Source organism: Tamandua tetradactyla, chromosome 2 (assembly GCF_023851605.1).
Source record: "Tamandua tetradactyla isolate mTamTet1 chromosome 2, mTamTet1.pri, whole genome shotgun sequence".
Lineage (NCBI taxonomy): Eukaryota > Metazoa > Chordata > Mammalia > Pilosa > Myrmecophagidae > Tamandua > Tamandua tetradactyla.
Window position 1 is genome coordinate 165,664,503 of NC_135328.1, and position 8,970 is coordinate 165,673,472.

Consider the following 8,970-nt stretch of genomic DNA (forward strand, 5'->3'; position numbering starts at 1 on the left):
ACTGTGGTTAAACTATTGCCCAAGGACATATTGAAGTGCTGAGCTCAAGGGCAAAGTTTGGGGAGCCATATTATTGCACCATAAACATGTTTGTGGAATTCAAAGACCAAATGGTGGAGTGGCTGCTTCTAAAGAGTTTGACAAGCCCAAACCTCTAAATTCTCTGTTCAAAGCATGAACTAAAACCTGGGAACATTCCATGCCCAAGAAAAATGAATCATATATCTTACATCTACAAAACTGTGATAGAAAGAGCATATTCAACTCAATCCTATGGGTTGACAAAGTAAAATGTAAAATAATAACCTCACCACAGTTGCTCTCTCTGGTGTAAAGTTAGGGCACTGATTAGGAAAGGCTTGTTCCCTGAAAATTTTCATTTCAAGGGTTCCTTGAAAACCCAGCTCATGTTGAGCATTCTTTGGCAGTGGAAGTAGGGGCACCTCCTTGTCCAATGAGGCTATCCCTTCACTGCTGGAAGTATCTATCAGTTCTTTGCTTGAGGGAGATATTCTGCAAGAAAAAGTCAAGGTAACTATCCTCCCTCAATCTCTTATATTTTCATAGTTGTAATTACAATCCAATCCACAAGTGCTTGAGAGGATGGAAAGAAGGCAATGCAAATCAAGCCTGAGGGGAGAAGGCTTTAAAAACTGGGGAATAATATAGAGATGGATTTTGAGGGCACTTAATCCAAAGACAGAAAAACATTATGCACCTGGCTGAAGTTATCAATGGGGTGTCTTTCTAGTGATTCTGGATTCAATGTCTATCTTAAGGACATGGGAGTTGTTGTTGATTGAAACAAGGGCATAAAGAAAGTTGAAACTACAGAAATCCCTTGGTAGTAGTCGAAGAAGAAACCAAAATCTTTGAGGGACAGAAATGCTAAAGTGGACTTATCATATGTGACCTACTCACCCTCTGCTGATGATTTCCACATTAATCTGAACACACCCTCATATGAAGAAAGTGCCAGCATTACTGAAAAGTGCTTTGAGAGCATATCTCAATGGACAAGGAGTACCAATGGGAGAAGTTCTAGTAAAATTAAGTCTCTGATTTTACTGGTCTCTGATTTCATTGGGATGACATGAACCCAGTGGGGCCAAGGTCAACTAGCAGCATTTTAATTGTAGTTACAAACTAGGTGTGGTCAACATAACAGGCAGCAATACATCAGTTTCTGACTTCCAGGAATGTTTGGAGAGTACAATTAACCTTGGAGTCCTCTAGGTCTAAGCAGACTGGCATCTCATTTAGGACCAACTTGATTTGCACAGCTCTAGAGCTTATGGCATCAAAATATCATGCCTAACAATCTGAATTAGATTATTAGGTTTAGAAATTGCCTTAGGGACTACAACAAACAAACCCAAAGCCCTTTGAAAAGCGGGATGGTCAAGTACCCCAGAAGAGGGAACCACCAACCATGTAATAATATCAGAGGGAGGTGTACACTGTGAATCTCTCTCCTAGATTTCCTCGAAGGGACATATAACTTTTTTGTGGGGGGGTGCATGGCCTGGGAATCGAGCCCAGGTCTCCCACATGCAAGACTGAACCACCAGTGCACCCCATGTAACTTTTTAGTAGTGTAAATGCACCTCTGAGGAATTGCTAGGCACTTAATCAAACACTAATTCCTGGGACTCAGACCCACTGCAGCCCAGCAGGAAGAATGAAAGCTTATAGAAGTCAAGCAATAAATGGAATTGTGACTTAACTTTGTTTCACAGTAAACTCAGTGAAAACTCCAAATCCATTCTAGGATAATTTCTCCAATCTTTAAATATAATATTGCAAATCTATCCCAAGCAACTCACAGAATTTGCAAACTAATTTCCTAACCCATGAAGAAGGAAGCCTCTACAGTTCCTCCTCCCTAGAAAAATAGTAGGTTACAAGCCCTGCTATGCCCCTGGAGACAGAAATCACTGAGATTAGTGTCTTCATCAAAGAACTGGAAGATGCAGACATAGTGATTCCCATAATATCTTTAGCTCCAGCCAGGTCGTACAACCCTGGGGTACCATTCATATGGAATATAATGTGATTAGTTCCACCAGATATTCCAGCAGTGGCCCTGCAGGAAGAGACACTTTAATGATCTAGTTTGGCTGATCCAGAAGATAGAGAACTTTTGGAGTCATGCTACACTATTAAAATTACCAGTGGCATCTAGGATCAAACATAATACATTGTCGACTGGCAGAATCACTCATTGTCTGGGAGAAAGCAAAGTCTCCTCCCAACCAGAATGTTTAATTCATGATTCAGCCTTTCCATCTTTCACAGTATATATGAGAAAATGAAGACAGACTGCAAAGCTCACAGCCATCGAGAAGCAGAGCTGGATCGAAAGCTCTTCCCATTCCCCCACCACGAAAGCCCCCAGCAGTGAAAGTAGTTAGAGTTCAGTAAGTTCACTCCAAGGTTAAGATGCAGGCTTTGTAGACTTTGAGCCACAACCAAAAGAGAATATGTTCCCTGGCAAAGATGAGAAAAAGAGGGAAAAAGAAAGATCAAGAATTGACTTCTGGCCATGAATGATCCTTGGGATGCAATTTCTTCCCAACTCTGACATCATTTGGGAGCTTATTTTCAACTGAGTGTTGTGTTTAGAGTTAATGGGAGCTAGTACCAAGGGAACACCATTGACAGATGCCTTTTCCTCTTTGGTTTCCAAGAAAGCAGGTGCAGCCAACTCCCCAGGTGCCCAAGTTTGTGGTCAAAAGTTCTCTGGTTTTGGAAACAGACCCAATCCCACAGAATCATCATCTCTAGGTAGAGAGATGATTCACACCAGTGACACTGGCCATAACCATTTGAGTCTTTTGTAATGTGGTCCAACTGTACATCAGGGACTTGGCCAATATGTAAAGGGATTTTTTTTTTAATTTAAGCCTCCCTTGCTTCCAAATAAGTAGAACATTTGAAATATTCTCGAAGCCACCTGGGCCCTGGGATTGAATTTCAAGATGTACTTTATAGAATACAAGTTTGAAATATAACAAACAACACTGACAACAAAGGATGTGTTCAGATCTGGTGGCATCCCTGGGATGGAAAGGAAGGCTAATGAAGAGGAAGAGTTTGCAGTGGGATCTCAGAAGTTATACCTAAATGGGGAGAGAAATTCAGCCAGGGTTATGACGAAGCCCTGACGAGACCGAAAAGAGTCTAAAGAAATGTTTTTAAGTCTCAGCTCTGACTATTTCCTGCTTTGGGTTAAGGGTGTGAGTGGGGACAAGCGATGAAGGGAGAGACACCACTATTTAAAATTGTGAGGTAGGCAACCCAAGACCAAGTTGAACCAAGAGAGAGTTGCCTATTCTGAAGCAGGCTTCCAATTTGGGAGGAGCTGGCATGAGGCTGATGGGAATCCTAGGAAGACAAAGAATAATTCCCAGACAGAATGTGTCTTTTTCTCTTGCCTGCTACCCCTCCTTTTTTTGCAGTTCCTCTCCTTCCCATCTCATATCCTACTTTCCTTTAGGAGTATTTGTGTACATCGGTAGTCTACATAAACTAGAAGAAAGCCTCATGGCTCTTTATCTGTAAGTTTCCACTTCAGAGAAACATAAGTCTGATTCTGAATGCTTTGAATAATAATCAAACGCTTAATGGTTGATTTTGCCTAAAACACACCACCAGGCAATTTACACAGCATCCCCCCAGAAATCCTCTTGAGAAATTACCTTTAGACGTTTTCTCCTCTCCACAAAGTTTCATCCTCATGGAAAATGTTGAAAGTCCATCTCCTTCTCCCTCCCTCTACACTTCTCTCTCTCTCTCTCTCTCTGCACCCAAGTCCTTCTCCAATTTATGTTGGCTCAGTCCCATACCTATCCCACCTCCTTAACCTGTAATCTTGCCACCACAGAAAAGTCCCAGGAAGTGCTGTCTGGATCTCTGCTCTACATTATATATTTTTAAAAGATTTGAAATTATTCCAAGCATGTTCTCTAATCACAGTGGAATGAAGCTGGAAATCAATAACCACCAAAGAACCAGAACTTTTACAAATATATGGAGATTAAATAATGCACTCTTAAACAACCAGTCAGTCTCTTCTCTTGAGAAGCAGCATTCTTTGAATCCATGTCTATCTCTCTGCCTGGTTGTGAGCTCAGTGAGAGCAGGGACTATGTCTAACTTCTATATAGAGTTTATTCCCCATCATGGCATGCACAACAATTTGTGTATAATAAGTATGCAAACGTTTGCTTCTGCAGCAAAGTTACAAGGAAACCAGGCTTTCTCTGCTTGGCTGTCTTGAAATCCTGACTGTTAGCACCTGCCCCCATTTACCCAAGGTAACCAATTACCCAGTGTAATTGATTTCCTAGACTTTACCTCAAACAGGGTGGCCTAAAACAGGAGAAATTTCTGTCTTACAGTTCTAGAAGCTATAAGTCTGAAATCAAGATATTGGCAGTACCACGCGCCCTCTGAAGGCTTTCAGGAAGAATCCTTTCTTGTCTCCTCCAGCTTCTGGTGACCCCAGTATTCTTTGGCTTATAGCAGCATAACTCCAAGCTCTGCCTCTAAAGTGTGTTTCAGCAAAATGGACTTCTTTTCCGTGTGTCTGCATCTCTGTGCCCAAATTTCCCTCCTTTTATCAGGGCATCAGTCGTATTGTTTTAGAGCCCACTCTAGTACAGAATGACCTCATGTTGACTAGTTATATCTGCAAAGACCTTATTTCCAAATCAGGTCACATTCTGGGGTTCCAGCAGACAAGAAATTCTGGAGACACTATTCAAACCAGAACAACAGAAAACAAAACCCAGTGTTTTGAGGTCGATGGTAAAATGAATCTTTTTATTTTATTTTATTTTTTGGCATGAACTTCATGGACAATGTTGCATACTGGAGTCTTGTTGGCCATTGTTTCGACAAATGTAAATCATTCTTATCACATACTACCCAAGAAATTTCTACCCTCTTGGTCTCTGGGGCTTACCAGAATATGTTTGCACCCCCATGTTTCCCCCTCCTGAATGCTACAGAAGCCATAGCTACAATTTCCAGGCTTGATGTGGCCTAAGTCATATGGTTTGTTGTTGCTACAGAGGCCCTCTTAGAGAAAAAGAATACAAAATTATGAATACAAAACTAGATTTAATCATGAATATTCAATTATGGTAAGAAAAAAATCACCATAAACTACAAAATTTTAAAAGCTAACACATATCATAAAATCCCCAATTTTTATTTTTTAATTAACTTTTATTGGTTACTTTTATTAACTAATTTTCCTACATTTTGGCTGTATACTCTTTCCCTTTTCATGTAGTAACAATTTTCTGATATCATCTACAAATAAGATAAAAAGATCCTCCTGCATGGATCTTTGAAATTTGTTTTGATTTTGTTTTTTTGGATAGTATAGAAAAAGTTTCTTTCCACTTTACAACTTGTTATGGGGAATGTCATGTAAGTATTTAGCATTATCATCAAATTTGGGAAAATGTCTATAAAGTTTCTTTTATACATGAGCTGTAAGATTTTAGGACATTTCAAGTTTTAATGTGCATGACAAATCCTAAATAACTAAATCCTTTTGAGCTGATGATATTCATTGACCATTTGACACAGCTGTCCTTATGTGGAATACAAAGAGTTTTATTTTTTTAAAAAATACCAAAATGTCTTTCCCCAAGTCAATTTAAATGACATTATTGCTGATTTTTAACAGGGCACAATGAAAGGACACAATAAATCCATCAAAATAAAGGCACCATTGAACTTTGTGTATGTTCTGTTGAGAGTACAAATTATCTTATTCTTACTATTACTTTCATCTTCTTTTTGCTTTTTGTGTTTCTTATTTAGGAATGTCCTGATCCTAATCATAGTCCCTTTCTCTGTTGCCAATTTCATTATCTATATATTCTTGGCTATCTGATTCTTTACTAATTTTCATACTTTTGACTAGCAGAGTTTTTATTACCTTCTATTACCTTTATGACATAATATGGGTGTTCTTGACATTTTAAAGGTTTAATGTTAAATATCCTTCATATCAAATTTGAATTTAGGTACAAACAGTAATTCTGAAAAAACATACAAATTAATCTAAAATTAAAACATACATAAGAGAAATTCAAATGCATTTTAATTGCTTCTGTATCTCAAATGTTGAGCTACATAACTAGTCAAATTAATTTTAAACTACATACAGTGACTTGGTGATTAATGTGTACAGGAATTTTGTCACTGAGATCCTTGTCACTCCAGGCATGTTTGCTATATTAGCAATATTTTAACATGCCATTTCATCTAGAACCAACATACGCTTTGTGAGAACCAGATGTGTCATATGCATTAAGACAGGAAGTGACACTTTGGGGTGTATAAGACATGGCACTTCACATACTAACATACTCTTGGTAGTACTGATAAAAGGTCTATGCCCTTCAAATGAGGGAATTATCATGAATTCTAGTCCATGGGATTAATCCAATAGGCATTTATGATTGCACATTTTGCCTACTGAGTATAGGCGAGAACTTCCATTTTGACTAAGTACCAAAGAGAATCAAATCCCCCACTTAGAATTTAAACATCTGATAATTGTGAAAATAATCCATAGACTAGCTTCTGGCTTCATACATTTGAAATCATGTCTCTCCTCCACTGCCCATAATTCTGCCAAGAACAGCCACATGGAGGCCATCTCTTTGGTCTTGCCCTTTCCTGTCACAGGTATGTATGAGTTAGTATGGTGGTGGTATCAACGTCTGGGAAGCCTTTTCTATACCAGATGACCTTCACAACTTAACCGTATGTGGAGAGACAGTGATCCACCTCAATACATCCTTTTAAACCCAAACCAAATGCATCCCAACCCAACCTCCCCTCGACCAAATCTCAGCATTGCCTATAGCCCTCCAACCCCAGCCAACACTATGGGAAGTAGGACAGAGCAGAAGGTGGAGCAACAAGCCGGTGGCCTGAACTGGCTTAGGTAAAATGCCTTGCACTTGAACATTTTACAGAAATATATGACCACGTGAGCACATTGGTAGGACCCCATTCAGAGCCTTGGAAGTCACCTGTACAAGTGAGGGGCTCTAAAATGTTTAAGCCTCATTAACTCCAGGACAAATCCCCCTCTATGAGGCAGCCATAAATACTCTTCTGAACTTGAATGCCAGGAGAAAATTAGACCCTCTGGTCCACTGCTGTCCTAGCCTAACTTTAATCTACAAAGATCCCTTATATGGTAAATCATTGGAATTTATTAGGAGGCAAGAAACTCCCTCTTCATGTGCTAATAGGTAATTTTTATGATGTTTTTATAAGTAGTTGAAGCCCATGGTTATACCCAGTTCATTTACTCTGCATAACTTTGTTGTGAACACCTCCCAACCAACATCAGAGGGCCCCTTATCCTCCAAGTAGATGCAGGAATGAGAACACTAAGGAATGAAGACAATATCCCAGTACACTGAAATTAAAAGCTTCTCGTTTTGTAATTCATTGAAAAACATGTATCTATTCTCTACTATATGCCAGTTGCTGTTTTATATCCTGGAAATGAAAGAGTGAATAAAAGTGAGCACCCAATCTCACAAGACATATTTTAATGGAGGAGGAAGAAAAGACCATAAACAAGTAAGCAAACAAACATCAATTAAATAAATAAACAGAAATATTTTAGATAAAAATGACAGAAAAAATGGAACATGGAAATCAGTGGAGGGCTGTACACTGCATAGTGTAATCAGTGAAGATCTCTCAGAGGAGATGACAAATGAGATGAGACCTGAGTTAAAAGAAGAGCCAGCCGTAAATAATCAGGTAGGCGTGTGTTTTCAGTAGAAAAAAACAGCAAGTACAAAGACCCTGAGATAGAAATAAGCAAGGAATTGTAAAGAAAAAAGTACACAGAAAGTCAATGGGACTGGAGCAGTGTGAGAAGCAAAGAGCCAGTGAGCTGATTTAAGTGAAATGACCTTAAGAAGTAGGCAGGGGACAAACCCCAGAGAGCTGTGCAGACCACGATATGAAGTTTGAATTTATTCTAAGTGTGACAATCAGCCTTTGGGGAAGGTTTTGAACAGGCGTCACAAAACCTGGTTTTATGTTTTAAAGGCTGGTTTAAGCTTTCAAAGATCATTGACTACTTTATGGAGACTTGATTATGGAGGAGCAAGAATGCAATCCAGGACTATTTCAGTGGGCCGGTAAGAGAGAATGATGCCTTAAACTTACGGTGGTAACAGGGGAGAAGACAGAGAGGTGAGAATGGACTTCAGATAGGTGTTATGTCTCCGACTGGATATGGATGGAGAACAAGCAAGGGGTAGAAAAAAAGATGAATTCTAGGTTTCCAGCCTAGCCTGAGTAAATGGTGGATGATGGTGCAGTTTATTGGAATGGAGAAGACTAAAGGAGTGACAAGTGGAGGGGTGGAAGAGTTGTAAATCAAAACATTTTTATTTGGCCATGATGAGCTTGAGATGTTTATTAGACATCCAAGGGGAGATGTCAAGTAGACAGTTAGCTATTGCAGTAAAGAGTTCCATTTTTTATCTTTGACCACTGACAGCTTATAAGCCTCATCCCTTCCCCTTCTCCTCTTGCCCTTCCTCTAGGCAAGCTGATAAAAAGGCCTGGGCTCTTGACCTTGGAAAATCTAAAGGCCAGTTCACTGCTCCCCTTCTCTATTTCCCCTGAACCCAGGCCTCCTTTGGAACCAAAGAGCCTCACTCCTTGTGTCACAGTTTAAGTTCAGCCACCCTGATATGCTCTGAGTTGAGTTTTTACTGTCCCATGGTTGGCCTGGGTTATAGGTCTGGGGCTCTGCCTTGGTATCTCCTCATGGGTCAAGATTTGTGGCCCTGTCCAGTATTCTAGTCTATGAACTTGGACAGAGTTCAACCCTAACCCCCAGCCCAAGATTAGGCCCCTGATCACCCAGGGTCCCTCCTACTTTAGATTATCTCCTCCCCAGGG